Below are 17361 nucleotides of genomic sequence, written 5' to 3' on the forward strand. Positions count from 1 at the left end.
TGCCTTCTGGACATGAGCTCTCCCTCCTTCCCAGTGCCTGCAGTACACACTCCTCCACCATTAGCACTGGCATTCCTGTTGCAAGAAGGACTATCTTCTCTGTGCCTTCTCCTTGAGGGCCGGAGGAGCTGGCCCAGCAAGGGGTGACACAAACTGGCGACAAGTTCTCATTCACTACTGTAGAAAATAACAGATCCCTGTGGATGGCAATATTGCTGTAAGAGTCATGGGACTGCAAGAAACCCTCAGTCAGGCCACATGCCAGCTGGGGAGAATTAGCAGATTTCCTGCCCTCAGCTTGACACTTTATAAAGTCTAGCAGCAGCAGGAGTTAGAAAGTAATCACTCTGTTCCCTCTGCAGACTCTGCTTTCATCACTGCCCTCAGATCAGTTTGAAACCTAAGGTACGGTGGTCTTCAGTTTGGCCTTCTGAGGTGCAGCCAGCTTTGCTTAAATCAGGTTTTAATTCAAAACTAGATCAACATCATACTATACTGGAGTCCAATCCTGCAGTCACTAAAGCAAGCAAAATACTTATGGATGTCAGGGGAAATTTAACCTGCTTAATATCTGCCAGATTGGAACAAACAAACCTGGAAATACCTCTAAAACAGATACGAACAAAAAGAAAGCCATGTAGAGCATTTTAAAAGGCTTGTGTTTAGAATAGCTGTGCAGTGTGAGAATAAATCTGCCAAAGACAAAAAGGCAAGAAATCAAAAACTCTTGGCTGCACAAATTTAAAAGATGATAGCTAGGGAAAGGACAATCAAAAGATTTCTCTCTCTGCAGCACAGCTGTGCAAATTAAACATTTCATGAGAGCACTGTGTTTGGTAACTAGCCATAAAAAAATGTTATACAAAGGTAAGCCTTCTGCATGTTCGCATTTGGAGTCCAATTCAATGGATGGAGTAAGAAAGGCAAAAAAAGAGCAGTATCTGGGACATAAACATTTTCTGGCAGGCAGCACTGGTTCTGTGCCAGCAACAAAACATGATATTTGAGCCAACCCTTTGAAGCTACAAGAAATGCACAAGAAGCCCTCTCTCCCATTGCCCTCCTGTGCACAGAGACCTTTCAGGCCAGTGGCAAGGCTACTCTCCAAGGGCAGGGGATGAGATGGGTGCACCAGAGCATCCCATCATCTAGGATGGGGTCCCATATGAGCCACTCAGGTCTGTCTTCCCAGGGTGCTCCACCAAAGCTGTTCAGTCACCATGTCACTGGCCAGCCAGCTGCTTGGCCTGCTAGGCTGGAAACCAGGTCAACCCAACCCTGGGACCAGGTTGGAGATGCTTCTACAGCTTCAAAAGAAAGGGCTTGGCCCTAATTCAGTCCTAGTGTTGTTAAGGAAAGTCTGGCAGCTGCTGGGAAGAGGTATGAGTGGTCAGCTTCATGGTTCTTTGAAGGTGAGTGCCGTGTTGACAAACCTCTTCTAGGCAGGTAAAACAGACCTTCTCATCCGGGTGGCTGAACACAAAGCAGAACGGCTGTTTATCACAAGAAGGTGGAGCAAATCTGAACCACAGCCGCAGTTTAGTTGTGCAACTTCCCGTCTTGGGCTCAGCTGGAATGATATCACTCATGACTTCCTGTTTTGTTGTTGTTCCACATATGTATTCATTAGTTTCATGTTTTAACAACAACCAGCTCACTGCTACTACCTATGGAATACTTTTTTAATGCACAATGTCTGTGATACCAGCAGCTAACATTAGGAAAAGACTGACTTATGCAAAGAATGTCACTAAAAGCCATCAGAACAAAAAATTGAAATATTTTAAACAAACATCCATGAAGAACACAAATGGTGATATTATTGCTGGAGTAAACTGTTCAGAGAAACAGTAAAGATGTCACTCGCCCCTGTTGTAACTAGTGCTTCTGTAGAAAGCTAAAGACCAATTTTAATAAGGACTGCTAAGAAATTCAGTTCTTACTGTACTGTCTAACTCAAATACTCACTGCCAGGTCCAGGAAGGCTCACATAAACCTATAACTTCCCCAGTTCTTCCTCAGAGCATCCTAGTGCCTCCCAAAATGTTAGTCATCCTATCATTAAGCATAAAGGCCTGGAGAAATAAACCAGATGCCTATGCCAATAAATAGGGGCTAGTGGAAGCTAAGATGTAGGCTTCATGCCTGCCTCAAGCCCTTGGCTTCAGCCACAGGTCCATACCCTTCTTTTCTGAAGGAGAAAAAAGTCCCAGCAGTGTTAGAGCTCGCTGGCTGCAGTGCGTGCAGGGAACAGCCTTCACCCACAAAGGCAGAGTGGAGCCACACGGCTGAGCTGGCTGTGGGTACCCCCGGCAGGGAGAGCGGCAAGAGGGGCTGCAAGGCTTCACCTTCGCTTTCCCCACTTCTGCTTGTACAAGATTGCTGAGGAAGTCCTCAAGATCGGGACGCTCTTGCACCACCCTTGCATCCAGTCCCTGCACCTTGATGGCAGATGCTGCAGTCGCGCATGTCATGGCTAAGGAGGTCTCCACTTGGCCAAAGGTGTAAGCCGGATCCTGAGCGATGGTGCCATGAACACGCTCACTTCATTTCCCTTGCACCTCCCCATTCCTGCCACGCTGAACTCTATGCTCACTGAGGTGCACATAAGCAAGACGCACATCACTAATGCCATTGCCTGCACAACCAGAAAGCCAGGGGAGAATTTTGGTCAGGGCACAAAAGCTGGAGCTGCATGTGCTCTCCACCTCATGCAGCAGAGCGGAGCAGTGGCAAGCACTCTTGGGGAGCAGTGTATGCACAAACATCTTTAAGATTAAATTTACAGTGCCTGTGGAATTTCTCAAACCAAACTTACCACAAAAAAGCAAGCATTACCCTTTATGGTAGTTTCTAGTCAACTTTTTCTGCTAACTGTGAGGAAAAAGCTGGCAACTGGACAAGCCATGGGTTTCATTTACAGCAGCAAAACTTGCTGAAAATCTGCTCTCCCCATCAGTCTGCATCTTCCCTCTCCCAGCCCACTTAGCCTCCAGCATGCACTGCAGAGACCTTTATGAACACAAAACAAAACAGAATAAAACACAATTATGTTAGAACAAACATGATGTCTTGCCCCAGGGTATTCACGGTCAATTTGTCTGTCTGCCCAGGTTACTGTGTGTTTCCCTAGCATAACGAGCAAATGCATCTCACAAGGAAGAGAAAGAAACAATCTTTCCTTTTCTGACAGCAAAAAGCAGGCATATTCCTTTGCACAGACACGTCCGGCAGCCTGCATGCTGTAGGTATGGTGGAGCACAGGAGGTTCGCACATGCCACACACAGCACTAAAGGGCAACAGTCAGTGCTGGATAGCTCTTTCACTGCCCCTTCTTTTTTTTTTTTTTCTTTTTGCCACCTTGCTATAGTCGCTTTCTCCGCAAGGCATCACTAAGGTATCATACCCAAAAAGACATTGAGGAATGTGGTTCACCGGTCTCACCAGAAAAGCTTATCTCCTTCACCCTCTCTATGGGTAAGGGGGATTCTGTGTCTCGCTTTTACCCGGCTCCTAGCCCTTGCTGACATGAGAGCCAAGAAAGGAATACGCAAGAGCAGATTATCTCTAAACCGTCAGGACAGCTCGTGATGTTGTCCAGATGCAGCTTGGTTTGTAACTGGTTGTTTATGGCTCCCCTCCTTTTTTCTTGTTATTGTACGGGTCTCCTCCATGACACAGTTCAAGAGCATAAACCCAACAGGACTCAGCCTTGACCCAACCTGCAGCAACGCCTGGAAGACAACCATAGTGGCTCAGGTTATCCTACAGGTCTTACACCTTTTTTCTTGAATGCTTTCTTTCTTTATATGGAGAAGTACAGATTGCATCCAGGCTGCAGCACACCATACTCTTCGACAGAGCCGTGTGTTCATTGGAAGGCATTTCTCATTATTTTTGCCCGAGTCTGTAACTGAACAAGCTCTCAGACACGCTGGGAGAGTCACTCCCTCTCAGAAGAAGCCAATTTCACATGACTTCAGAGGTGATGAATGATCTAGCTCTCAGTGATGCAGATGGAAGAGTTATACGTAATTCTCTGTTTTGTGCCTCTCTGGTCTGTTAGATTGCCAGACCTGCAGTCCCCATTTCTCAGGGACCAGCTCGTTATGGCTTTGTGCTTTGGTAACAACTCTGATCATTATGGGGTGAATGGACTGTTTTCCTTGAATTATAAACCTGTCACTGCATGGGCAAGCTGAAAATTCAGTCATACGATTAAGAAAAAAGCCTACAAAGCACAGGGCTTGTCTTTGCATTCAGCCTTGAGACAGATGTTCAAACAAAAACCTTTCCAATACATTTAGTAGGATTGTACAGCTTTAGTCCAATTCTGTGACTTCCTTCTTTGGTCTTCTGGGCCTCGGTATTGAACAGGTAAAAAGGAGACCACTTTAACGATTAGCTCCCTTGGGTCAGTGCTAGAGAACCTGAGTTCATCTCTCTGAAGGTGTTTCTCATCTTCAAATTAGTTAGGGGCTCTACTCTCCCTGATTTCACACTGAATAAAATGAGCTAAGCAACAAAGTCCTTTTTAGCCCAGGTCTTTCTGACTCAGTTTCTCCTTCTGTAAAACAGGAGTCACACTTTTGTGTTGCCAAGGATAACATGCTGAGGACAGCCCACTCGGCCCTGGGATGCAGCTGGATGGAGACTGGGTAGAAATCAAGGTAGACTGTTGCTGTCTGCATTGTCTTGAAGGTAATTGTAATCTCCTGCTTAGATAATCTGATTTAAAACTTGTTTTTCCCTTGAGAGATTTATACCACAGTAAGTTACTGCTTACTGCTTTAAGAAGCAGTTCTGAGTTATGTGGCTTTTGAGGTAAACTCTCTGGAGTCTGAGACTCTCATCTCACATACAAAGCGCAGAATCATGTAACCACAAGGTTACCTAGTGCACCAGAGCCTCCACCATCACTTGCTTTCCTACACACACGATCGGAGACTCCTCTGCTGCTTTATGCATGTTTTCTTCCTTCTCTGCTTCTTTTAAGTCCAGCCAGTCAGTGGCAACCCTTGTACAGAAAATTCAGATAGCAGCACCCTGCCCTTGCAACATGCAGACACAGAATCTGATACCAGGCAGTTGGTGGTAGTATCAGGTGTCGGCTGTACACTTATATCAGATACAATAAATAATACACAACTAATGCAAAATATCAATTTCACTCTGTTCCTAGTTACTTGAGACTGCACTGCATGCATTACCTTATCTCTAGCTGAATGCAACGCATCTGCCCAAACCCATCACTGAGGACTGAATTAAATTTCCTTGGCAGTAATATTATTATATATGCGGCATGTTTATCTAGTGCTGTCTTTTCTGTTTTCTATCTTAAGTGTCTTGAAAATGTAAAATCAATTCAATTTGCCGCCTACTCAGATACTTTCTACCAAACAATCTAATGGGTCAAACCATGTGAAAAATGGTAATGTTGTTTTCTTTTGTCAGTCCCCTGAAACCAACAAAAAACCTCAACAAAAACATTACAGTGTTTCTCAAACAGGATGTCATATTAGCAGAAATTTTACTTTGACATCCTTCTGAATTCCTTACAGTATAATTATAAATATAGGGAAAGTGATACACTTCTATTATTTTTGAGAAAGCATCTTGCTCTGTTCTACAGAGAATAATTAAGGGTAAAACAGCACAACACTTGAACAAAGGTAAGCAGATAGGATCACACTTGCACAGTACTCATAAGGGAAAACTGTTAGCTCCTGATGGCTGTGAGAGTTCCTCAAAATAGTCAATTAATGCAGAGAAAATGTGAATCAAGCAAGTGAAAGTGATCCATATGACTCAATTTACTTGATCTTCAATAAAGCTTTAACAAGATACCTCATACCATAGAGGGTGGGTTTTAATTTATGTGAAAACTGCGTGCAATGGGAGCACTGGACCTTCCCACCCTCTCAGAAGGACCTCGCCTAGTGGAGGACGCTGACATTGGTCATGCGGGCCCGGGTCCAACTCTCCTAGTTGCTGGTCAGCAGGAAGGAGGCTTTTACACCAAACAGCATTGCAGATCCAGGTGTAGCCTGGTCCCCAAAAGCACAGTTCCCCAGGACATCGGCTCTGGGCAAGAATGCAGGAAACTCTCACTGCACCCCAAAACCACGCACTGTGCAGGACAGACCTGGTGAGAAGAGTGTCACAAGATAACAGCTCACATGACAAGACTTAGGATGGCAAGAGAGGCTTTTTAATTTCAGTCCGGATGGGTATTCTCATGGTGCTTCTCCTAGGAGATCTCTTCCTAACCTCATGGACGACTGCCCTCCCCACTCTGTGCCTGGGGCTAATAGAAAATCCACACAAAATCCAGAGGAAGGGCAGGTCCGTCTACACAAAAGTGCCAATATCCCTGCCCAGCTGAGACTTCCCCACTGATTTGCTTCCCCGAAGCTACCAAAGGCTGCATTAACTGCACAGGAAAATTTCTAAAGAACCACTGAGGGAAACAGGTGTGTCCTTCAAGCCCTCCTACTGACTGGCCAGCCAAGTCCCAAAACCCTGACAATAACTTCTGTGAGGGCTGGGAAAAAATAGGGCATTTGAGCAAAGGCTCCTTTTAGCCTTTCTCACACAGAAGCCTCAGGAATCACATACCAGTGCTTCCACATCTCCTCTCTGAGAGGCATGGTGAAGTCTTCCCTGGTTAATGACTTGGAGGAGAAACAGGGATATGCATTGGTCATCCCAACTTCCTCTGAAAAGCTACAGTCTGCCAAAAAAAAAAAAAAAAGACAAAAAAAGAACAGCGAACCCCATGGAGCATGTCAATGAAGATCATGCCCAACAAGCATCAGAGGCAGAAAAAAAGTCATTTGATCAAAAGGACAGATATAACGCAACATTATAGATCTACCTCTGGCTACGTCAGTGGGAGCAAGAAAACCTTGCTTTGCACACTGCACAGTGTAGACAAGTGGTGAAATGCACAGGCGGAGGCAGCCAAAGAGAGATGCAGAGCAGCTGATGTCTAAATGTTTTCATTCAGACTTTCAGTTTTTTAACTGCACTATTATAGTTGCATCACATTAATACTAATGAAGTAAAACACGGAGCAATCTGCCCAGCTCTTATCTTCTTGATAAGCATGTTCCTCACACCTGGCATGAAGCTCGCAGCCCTGGGCAGGGCACCGATACCAAGATGCGGCCACGAGGGGAAGTGCTGGCATGAGGGAAATCATCACCTTTCGCGGACAGAGCAATAGTGACTTCTGCTCCAGGAGAATAGCAAATCATCGAGTCCAAAGGGCAAGTCCTGAGATTTTGTAACACTTCACATACACACATACTTGATTCACGCCTTTTTATGCCATAAAACTTACTGAACTGGTCCCAGGAATTTACTTTCTCTGTCTTAATGTCTACAGTGTTATTCCATGTAAATACTTTTGCACCGGCTAAATGGCCTGTAAACTCAAGAACTAATCACACACAGCAAAGCAGTTTAGTCAGTATCTAGGAGGTCAGCAGAGAGGAAGACGATTTTAGATGCCTGACTGTAAACAGGTCACTCAGATTTGCAGGGTAAACTGTCCAGCAGGAAGTATTGAATGCCAACCAAAAAACAGAACGAAATTTACAATGGTTAATAGTGCGTATCTTTGCTATATGGCTCCAAGCTGCTATTTCTCCTTGGCTCCCAGCTAGGCTGAAACAAATTTTAGCCATCATTAGAAGACTGTACAAATGCATACAGCATATACAGTATGTTAAAGCAGATGCAGCATATCTAAGGGAGCTCAATTAAAGTGTGGCTTGTTTCTCGCAAATAGAGGGCCTGGTGAATAACCACCCTCCAGATAAATTGCCTGATGCTATATCCAGTAATGCTCCACTATCATGTGGAGCATTTCCAAAACAGAATTTATTTGCAGTGCTCAGTATAATGTATTCACTCGCAGTCCAAAAGAAACTGTAAAGCCAAATTTAACTTTTTAATATTTGTCTGTGCCAGACAGCTTTTTTTGTACATGTGAATGCATTACTAAGAAGGCCTGCTGTACTCTTCCATAGTGAGATGAGAGTCTCCATACTTCAGACTAGATTATCTGAACAGGCAAGAAAGCTAGCTCATGGGAAAACATACTCACAGATAATTCAGGAAAAATACAGGAAAACATACACTGACTAAATTATCCACTGAAATCTGCAAATATTGATTGACTGGTGCCTCTGTTTCTGGGAGGATCACTCACGCACGTTTTGCTGGGTTGTGCCAGAATGCCTAATGTGTTATAGGACTGAGCCTTTAGGGTTTTTAGGATAAGTAAGTAAATAAAAGTAAGTAAAAAAAAGTAGAGTAAGGGGGGAAAATCCACATAGTGTAGATTTATATATGTGTTGCACACATAACTTCCTGGCTTTCTTTATTCACAGCCCCCTAATAAATTCTCCCTCTAGAAATCAAGACAAAGTTGTAAAGCCCAAACATTGGGCCCAGTTCTCCCCCAACCGAAAAATCTTCATCAGTTATCAGTATTGCAATCAAATTGCACTGCCCATTCAGCAAATATTCAGCAGTATGCTTGGTTTTTAGGTTGATACTATGCATCAGGTCAGACAAAGTGGATGGATACCTATGTTGTTTATTTATTCCATAATGTTCACTTCAGTAAAAATATGCCATTTATAGGGTTCTTAGCTATATTCCGCTGTGAAGCAAATCTGTGTGCAAAGGACAGTATTAACTGAGAGGTTTCAAACACAAGTTATTTGCATGAAGTTTTTAGCATGCCATGATTTGGGGGCCTGAGTTTTAAAGTTAAATTTGTAAGCAGACTCTGTATATGACTTGAAACGCAGGAGATCTGGAAATTATCAACCCACTGTGACTATTTTAACATTCGTTCGTTATAAAGACATGGGTTTTTTTACCTGTGTTTTGATTTCACAATAGTTATCCATATTTTTGGAAATCCGATATGTAACTGTTAAACCTGAATGGTTGGTATGTCAATCAACTTCAGTTTTCAAGGGAATGAGACAGGATTCAACAGAGCAGGGGGATAAGCTGGAAACCATAACTGTTTATTTTCATATTTACTAAAGTTTCGTGGGAATATAGAGCAAGTGAAAAGAAAGGTACAGACAAAATACTTCTATAGCAGAGAACCCCTTCTTTTCAGGGACACCTCACAGCTCTCTCAAAAAGCTTGGAACTGCAGGAGTTCGAAAACCAAGCAAGATTTTCCAACTCCAGTGTAGGTTGACATGTCAGAGCTGGAAGTGTGCAGGAAGTTGAAAGCCATTCTCTGCATTTGGTGTAAAAACCGGACTTTTGGAAGCATATAACAATATAATATGGTATGAAATTACGGAAAGAACAAACTGTAAACTATTCCTTCAAACAGGATACTCAGTTGCACTCATCAAGTCTACTAAAATTGCCAGGATGTATACATCTGGCACAGATTATGGAGAGCACATTACAGAACAATTTCAATTGTAGTTTACTGTTTGCACAATAAATGTTTGCCTTTCGGGTATGAAGAGTTTAATGCTGAGTCTGTGAATAAGAACTAAGGTTTTAAAAAGGCATCCTTGATTTTATAATTACAGAAAAGGAGGTTAAAATATGCTTTAAGTAAAAGCAGAATGCCAGACATGATTTTTTTCCCCTACCAGGACTAAAGACAGACAGTATGAGATCTAAATTTTAGACAGGAAATACTGAATTTCCTAGTTAAACAAATAAACAAAAAGAAGAGTCTATAAAAAGCTTTAAGTTGCTATAAAATCTGAGAAAATTACAGTGGCCTGACCTGGTATGAACCGTGGACTGATGTAGCGGGATGATTTGCATGATAGAGGATATAAAATGGCCCCGCTGAATGCACACTTCAGAGTCTTCCACACAAAACTGGCTGAACACCAAGGATCACAGTCTCACAGATTAAGAAGAAAAAAAGTCAGTTTCTACATTTTGAGAATAGTTCATTCATTTTGTTCCATCCTGCAATATTTTGCAAATTCTAAGCTATGACATTTGGAGTGTTACCAGCTAAAATATGCTGGCTCCTTATGGTGTGTTGCAACGGATTTTGCAAACTATCACGGGGCAATGAGGGTTTTCTGTAGAACTTTAAGAGAACAATTAGTGGGGAACACAGATATATTCCCTGTTCTCTGTACTTAGACTGCAGAGATATCAGAAGTATACAAATTATGATATGCAATTGTAGGATTAAGGAGATGAGACAAACAGAAAAATTAAGACAATGTTGGAACACTGAGCGCATACCATAAACACAGCTTTCCTTCATTTAGGCTATCATTCTGGAAACTCCCTATGCACAACAGCACTGAAGCACATGAGTATAGTTCAGCTAATGTTTAAGTATGGTATTAATGCTTTGTTCAAGCAATAGAGGAGCTCTGAAACTGTTTAAGTGCTTTTCTAAACAAGGACTACTTCTAGGGAAGTATCAGTAATGTGACAATGATAAAGGTGAAGACATAGCAAAACCAAAAGAGTATTTTCTGTTCTCCACAGCATTTTCTGTTGCTTTCCACTGACTTCCCTCCATGCATCCATCTGCAGTTCATAGCAAGTCAAGCCACTGTACATTATGAGGTTAAATATCCAGCTGTGCTTTATGGTCACTTAGAACTTCAGATATACTACTTTTTTGCTGCTCTCTTGATAAGACAAGTTATTATTTCCTTTAAAGAAAATAAATTTCAGGTTGTTTTTCTTCAGCCATTTCAGGAAACAGCCATTATATTCTTACACTAAGAGAAAGACTTCTTACAGATGAGGGGGGTTAATCACGAAAGAAAAATCACTAAAAAACAGGGCTCCACCCAAAGAGAATTAGAGAGTTCCTTGTCCCTCCTGACAGCTGCTCATTTAACCCGGTTTTCAGGTCTTGGAGTGACAGGCTCCTCGTGTTCCCTAGGTGGTTACCCTATTGCTTTGCTAGACCTTTTTCTTAGGAAAAATTTTTTGAGGTCTGGCCCTAACCTTTCTTCTTATTCCTTCCTTCCTATTGAAAGTTATTGTTTCCTGTCCTATCTGCAATGGCCATGAGGAAAGTTACTCCCTTCCTTTTTGCAGAGCTTTTGTGCATTTGGAGGGTGAAGTCATGTTTGTCACTTGCATTGGCAAAGCATCCCCAGTTCACGGAGATTTCCCCCCCAGGCCACTTCTCTTCCTACTTGCTTTCCTCCAGACCTGTGACTCTGACCAAGTGCTGACCAGCACTTGGTGGGGAGGAGTGGATCTCTCCAGTGCCCGGAGTGCCGGGCTGCTCTTCTCAGGACATTTGTCCTTCTGCAGCAGCAGGCCTTGCTGTGTGGTAGTCCACCTGGGATCATCTGCAATCCTCTCATTTTTTTTCTGAAAATTCTCCGCTCAGCCTGTAATTTCAGCATTTGTCTAGTCCTACATAAAAGGAGAAGCCCATTCTTTAACCTGGCACTCCATCATTTTCAGAGCAGATCTCCAATTTGTTGTGATGACTCTGGATTTTGATTCTGTGCTCCCATGTCTTTGCAGCTCCTACTAGCCTTATGTGCAGGTGTAATGGGCATATTCTTCATTCCTGCTGCCATGTCATTAATGGAAAGGCTCAACAGGACTTGGTTTACCCACAAAGTCAGGCGCTGTTTCCAGGCGGCCCATCTTTCTGCTATTAATCCTCACTGGATGACTCTATCATTGGTTACGTTGGGTTACTCTTGGGCAAACTCTTAATAAGTGATGGCCCAAAACAGCTTGTAAGTCACTGCCCATGGCCATGTAGAAGCTTACATCCACAAAATAAATAGCTTGGCTTGATAGAGGCATCCTGGGAACCCTGATTTTTGGGGGGAGAGAGAGGTGGGGGGGACATATGTGCAGCTAAAACTACAGAACCCCACACAAGCTTTTAAAAACTGCAGCTTTCTTGTTCACAGGCAAGCACATCTCTACGCAGGTGAAGTCACTACTAAGACTAAAGAATACAACCAGAGATTAGGAGCCTAAATATTTTGCAGTGTTTGGCTCTTAATCATTCTAGAGCTTTCCACCGGAGATTTCTATTTCAGTTGCTTTTCTCCACTGCCACCTGTTTCAACTAGTTTTGTTCTGCGCTTCACATTGGTCAACGATCTTTACTACAAGATTGGTTAACACTCAATTAAGCACCTCACTGGTCATTTAAAGACTGCTTCTGAGACAGGACAAATAAAGAATTTCAACTTAAATGACTAAATCATCAGTGATTTTTCTTCTCTCTAGCATTCAACTATGAAAAGAAAATGACACAAAATTAGAATAATATATACAATTGCTGCTGGCATTACACATATTTTGAATAAAACTGCTATAGAAGATAATTATGTAATGGATACCTTTCTTGCCTATTTCTTTTGCCAAGGTGTTGGTGTTTGGATTCATAAAACTAAGCTTTTGAACTGCAGTGCTTATCATTCAAAAAAAAAAAAGTAACTTCTCGTCTAGTCCAGTTGCCAAAGCTAAGCAACATCTGCCTTTGGATGTCTGCCCACTTCTATGTTTATGTTACTGTTTTTAAAAAATGTTTTGCTCTAGCTTGATAGTCCACACTGACCAAAGAGACTCACTTTAACAAACATCACAGAGGAAAGTAATAAGCAGACCATACAGAAAGAGTGGATAAATTAAGGAAATACACAAAGCTGGAGAAAAAAGGGGAGAGGCCTCTCTTCCCTTCCCTTATCTCTTCCACTTATCTTAGGTATCGAGACTTTTTTAGAAGATAACAACTTCTCAACTCCTGCAGTGGGAAGGAGAAACTTGTAGCAGGTCACAGTGCTCACTCTGTGAATACCATGAATCTAATCTTGTGATTTTGTACTTACAGGCGAACTTTTGTTCATGCAACTTCCCACGGGACTAAAATCCTAGGACGTCTGGACTCCAGCAAGGTCCATGTGATGTAACTTAGTCACATGAATGAAAGTTTGCAGATCCTGCCCGCTGCTAAACAATAAATAGGACAAGGGAAAGGAGTAATATGAAGGAATTCTCCAGCTATAAAATGATTGTGAGAAAGGCTGGCAGGTCAGAAAATGCAGAAAACATCTGCTGTTGAAAATGAGAATAGCCCCCAAATGATGTAAAATAACTTATTTCTTTGCACATGTAATAATCAGCCACGGGAGAGGTATATGAAACTCAGTATAAATCCAAGATCTGAGATGCATCCTTTTCATTGAACACTTCTCAGAAAAAAATATGTTACTGAAAGATATCTGCTTATATCAGATCAGTGTATATATTACTCAGGCTAAATTACAATACATTCTCACTGTGTTGAAGACACCTGTTTTTTTAATTCTCAGTTTGATTTTGACTGCTTGAGTTTTAACAGTCACATAAACAAGACCTTTTATTTATTTCAGGACCCAGAATTACCAAACAAGAAAAATTTATACCATCACTAGCCAGCCAAGGGTCTCATTATGGAATCTGTGCAGTATATGTGTTACCTAGGAAACGAAATAGAGCACTGGTATACTGTAATTTCTGTCTTGCAAGAGAATTTACCAATCCTGCCAGTAAATAAAGTTCATAAATCAACAAATCAGAGCCAAGGTCAAGTAACTGAGGATGAAGCATTTCTACTCCATGCATCTTTTTCTGAGTACTTCCAATTTCCTTTGAGCTACTACACAGATCCATCAGGGAAACATTTCACTTAAACTAAAATTCCCTTTTAAATATTTTTCTTACAAAAGGAACCAGATTAAACTGATGAAAATTTTCACTAGTTTAAAGTCACTAAGCTTCACCTCACCATCTTTTACTTTGTAGGAAGGAGCAGAGCAATAACATTTGAAAGCAGAGCCTTATGTTCAGCTGGTTACACTTGAATTACCAGATGCATAACAATCCTGGAGAGTATTAATTGCCATGTATGTTTGCGTGAAGTACCTTACAAGAGTAGTTAATTTTCACACCACCTCTGTGAGTTGCATAAGGAAAGGTTATCACTCTCATAGTGCAGATGTGGAAAAACAGTGGCACAGAAGAAATCAATGCCAAGACTGGGATCACCATCCTCCTGGCTCCCAGGCCCATGCTTAGGCCTTCAAAGCATGCCTCTTCCTTCTGCATTACACCTGACATGCATGGAAGATGAGGGGGCATCAGGACACTGAAAGTATCACGATTGCACTGCTGAAACTCCAGGACCCTCTTGAGTTAAAATGAGTCGCTATTCACTTAAAAAGCCCAGTTAAACTAACATGAAGCTGAGACTCAGTGTCCACTTAACAAATGGCACGGATGGTTGCTAGATGTGACCTGCAGACAAAGTAAACCACTACAATTTTGCAGATTCATTTACTGTAATGCCTCTATCATTGTGTGAATGAAACAGAATCATACTGTCTTTCCGAAACTTTCAATAAATCCAGTTATAGAAACCTTCCTGGTGTAGTACCAGCATGCTGGAAACTACCAATGCATAGATGCACTAATACAAGAGCAAACAGAGGACAACAAAAGGAGCAGCATCGGTATATATTTGTTTTCAACAAAAAACCAGCTTGTTGACAACAGCTACAGAACTACTCAGGCTGTTACAGTTTTTCCAGAAGTTTTAGGTTGCCTGGTGGAAACCTAGCTATTTTAATGGCATACAAAGAAAACCTGTGCTACACTATTCGGATGAGAGCTGAGTTACTGGTAACACCAGAAAGAGGAACTACACTGCATCTCTCTCTCCCATACAACCTTTAAACTGCACATAAGACAATATATTAGCCGCCAAACACTTTCTGTTAATGTTTAGTTTATACAGTATCTCTTTGTTAAGTCTTATCTCTTTATGGCTTGTTTGGGTGTAAAATATGTAAACTACCAGCTTGGTCTGTGAGTTCACCTTTTGAAGTACTTCAAAGGGCTGATAAACTTCAGCACAATGTTGAAAAATGTATTTTTGCTGAAAGCCACAGGCAGAGAGGAAAGAGGGGGCGGGGGATTAGTTATCCAGGTCATGTGGCGCACTCAGCTCGGGATAGCAGGTGAGCGCGAGAACTGTGTGACTTCTGACATTTGCTTTTGTGTGGCTTTGCGAGTGGGCAAAAACAGGTTAGCCATGCCTGCAATGACATTTTGAAAACCATCCTGAGACAAGTGGCAGGTCTGACCCCAAGGCGGCTTTACCTGCCCCTGCTAATGCTAAGCCCGGTTGGGAAGCTGGCTGAAGTGATGGGCGTGTGTCGCGGGGCACCCGCGCAGCCCCAGCTTGATGCTGGCAGGGTTTATTAGGTTAATTCTAGCAGCACACGAATATGGCCCGGCTGTTTGGCGCTCTGAATTACATGGGGAGGAACAAAAGCAACCCCGGGGGGAAACAGGAACTGGTCACTGCTGACCTGAAATGACCTTTTGGGGACAGCCTGTTTAAACAAGAAAGAAGTTAAGAAAGAATAAATCAAATCCACAACCTGAAAAGTTGCCATCAAAAATACGGCGAAGGGATGTAATAACTTGATTTATGCTAATTCTCACTGCTGCTAACAAGCACGCTGAGGGCTTGGTGCCATTTCTCTTCAAACCAAAAGAGAAAGAAAAATTATTATTATCCTTGGCAGTTTGGAGTTTAGCTTTAGCATCTACTACAATTTTAACGTTGCAGCACTACTTCTAGAGATTATATTTCTAAGGAGGCTAGTGGGGGAACTGTAGAAAAGGCAGGCAAAAGGAAACTTCACAGATGAACCATTCAGATAATGGACAACAGTCATATACAGAGGATTTTATTTTTGCCCAGCGTATTTTTTTAAGTTTCTGTGGGGGGATCATGTCCATTCCTGTGAAAGGAAACAACCCTAATTTGCATCTAGTACTACTTAGCAGCCAGCTAGGTTCAGGGGACATTTATAACCATTAACGCTGTAGGTGGAAGGTGAGTTTTAACATATGTGTCGTAGTTGTTCCTCTGGCGGGGAAGGGGTCCCGTTTTTGCCAGCAGAAATTAGACTGCAGGAGGCTCCGCGTGCCCCTCCACCCGCCTCTGCCTTTCCCTTTGCACTTCACCATCTTTCCACGCTCCTCTCGCTCCTCTCGCAGCTCCCTGGCTCCCTGCACGCGCCGGGGGGACCGGCCAAGTTTGCCAGCGGGATGCAGTTTTGGGTGCCTCCCGGTGCTGGCCCTGCTCAGGGGGGTGCTGCCGCCCAGTGGGTCCCCCCAGACCCCCCCAGGTGCCCCCCGGCCCGGCGCCCCCCAGCCCCGGCGGGGCACCCCACGACACCCCGGGCGAGCGTCTTTTGGGCACAGGAGCCCGCTCCGAGCGCTGTGCCAGCCCTCCCCGTGCTGCCCCCCGGCAATTCCCCCCCACCAAAAAACACCCCCTCCCTGCCCTGCTGCTGCCCCTCGGGGGGGGGTGGCATCCTGATTTTTTGGGGGGGGGGGCTGACCCCTGGCATTGCCCTGCGCACAGGCGGGGTGGGGGGGGGCTGCGCTTCCCGGGGAGCCCTTTGCTGCGCACAAAGAGAGGGATATGCTGAATATCGCCCGCCCTCCCGGCGGGCAGAGCTGCGCGCACACACGCACACACACATGCACACACACACACACACACACGCATGCACACACGCGTGCACACACACACACACACACACACACACACACACACGCACACACACACGCTCTGCACCCCAGCGGGTCACATACCTGCAGGTGTCTGTCCATAGGAGTGTGGGATGGGGGAGGCTGTGCAATATTCGCTGTATTGGATGGTGGGATTAGTGTGATATTGCTCAGGGGCTGCGCGGGGGGGAGGGGGCTGCCTCTGGTCCCCCCCTGCCCTCTTCCTCCTCCTCCTCCTCCTCCTCCTCCTCCTCCTCCTCCTCCCCCCGTGTGTGTGTGCGCGTATGCGTGTGTGTGTGTGTGTGAGTGCGTTACTCCCCTGCGCGGTGATATTAAATGCTCGAGGAGGGAGAGACACACTCCGGTCTCCTATCAGCTACCGGAAACCGAAGCCCTGGTCATAAATATACCGCAGGAAGTGTGCAATAACACACACGCACACACCACCCCCTGCACACCGGCCCGCTCTGCTCCCACCCCGGCGCAGCCACCACCTGGCCCGGCGCGGGGGGCCGGGGGGGGCTGAAATAAAAAGCTCGGGCGTGCGACGTCCCCCCGCCTGGCCCCGCCGCGGACGCAGCCCGGGTCACCGCGGGGGGAAGATGGAGGTGCTCGGGGAGGGCGCGATACCGCACGGCGAGCGGCAGCCGCCCCGCGTCGCGCGGGGACACGCGCCGGGCTGCAGCGCCGACGCCTCCCGCCACCCCCGGCGGGTGCAGCGAGCCCGGGGGGCTGCGACAGCGGGTCCTGCTGGGGGAAGGCCCGCCCGGGGC

At 44.4% G+C, this 17361-nt stretch overlaps 1 protein-coding gene across 1 annotated transcript in view; it reads right to left on the reverse strand.

Moving 5' to 3' along the window:
• LOC135323562 (uncharacterized protein KIAA1958-like) overlaps positions 1 to 16819 on the reverse strand; it is a 69517-nt gene extending 52698 nt beyond the window's left edge. The window contains exon 1 of the mRNA XM_064502047.1: positions 16673 to 16819. The gene's annotated coding sequence lies outside the window, so the exon portion shown is untranslated. The remainder of the gene's footprint in view (positions 1 to 16672) is intronic.
• Positions 16820 to 17361: the final 542 nt, after the last annotated feature.

The sequence above is a fragment of the Dromaius novaehollandiae genome, chromosome Z (assembly GCF_036370855.1).
Source record: "Dromaius novaehollandiae isolate bDroNov1 chromosome Z, bDroNov1.hap1, whole genome shotgun sequence".
NCBI classification, from domain to species: Eukaryota; Metazoa; Chordata; class Aves; order Casuariiformes; family Dromaiidae; genus Dromaius; species Dromaius novaehollandiae.